Here is a 578-nt window from a genome sequence, read left to right on the forward strand (position 1 = left end):
CCAGAGAGCAAATCTTTTCGTTTAATTTATTCTGCATCTTTTCCCTCCAATATTAATGTGTAACATAGCTCCCTCCAAGTGTTAAAATGGTTGGAGGCGGTTGGGATTGAATTAAAAATTTGAATGGTTGAGATTGAGTCAACAAATTGATCTTGACATGTTAAAAAGTTCAGACGTAAGTTGTTTTCATATGCAGAAACATCATGTTTTTAGATGGTTCACTGACATATTCCATTTATTTCTTATCATTAACAACACATTCCGACATTAGCTCAGTTGGTAGAGCGGAGGACTGTAGTGTCTTTGCTGAAATCCTTAGGTCGCTGGTTCGATTCCGGCGGGTCGGAGCGTTTTGTCTTTTCTTTTGTTTTTTAATTTTTTTATTTTTCTTAGGTCCAAATTTGAACGTTCAAATCAAAACCATTATGGTAACACTTTATATGGAATATTGTCCAATATATTTACTATTAAAAATAGTTTAAATATGTTCTTCCTTTTACTATCCTTTTAATTGGGACCTTTCAGTTATACTATGAAACAAATATGCCCCTAATTTAAACAGAAATACACTATCGCAA

The 578-nt window shown here is 33.0% G+C and overlaps 1 non-coding gene across 1 annotated transcript; it reads left to right on the plus strand.

Annotated features, from left to right (window-relative positions):
* The first annotated feature begins 260 nt into the window (after window positions 1-260).
* On the plus strand, window positions 261-348 carry TRNAY-GUA (transfer RNA tyrosine (anticodon GUA)). Its single transcript is given in 2 exon segments — window positions 261-298; window positions 312-348. It is a non-coding gene; the product is annotated as a tRNA-Tyr (tRNA).
* Window positions 349-578: the final 230 nt, after the last annotated feature.

The sequence above is a fragment of the Nicotiana tomentosiformis genome, chromosome 7, assembly GCF_000390325.3.
Source record: "Nicotiana tomentosiformis chromosome 7, ASM39032v3, whole genome shotgun sequence".
Lineage (NCBI taxonomy): Eukaryota > Viridiplantae > Streptophyta > Magnoliopsida > Solanales > Solanaceae > Nicotiana > Nicotiana tomentosiformis.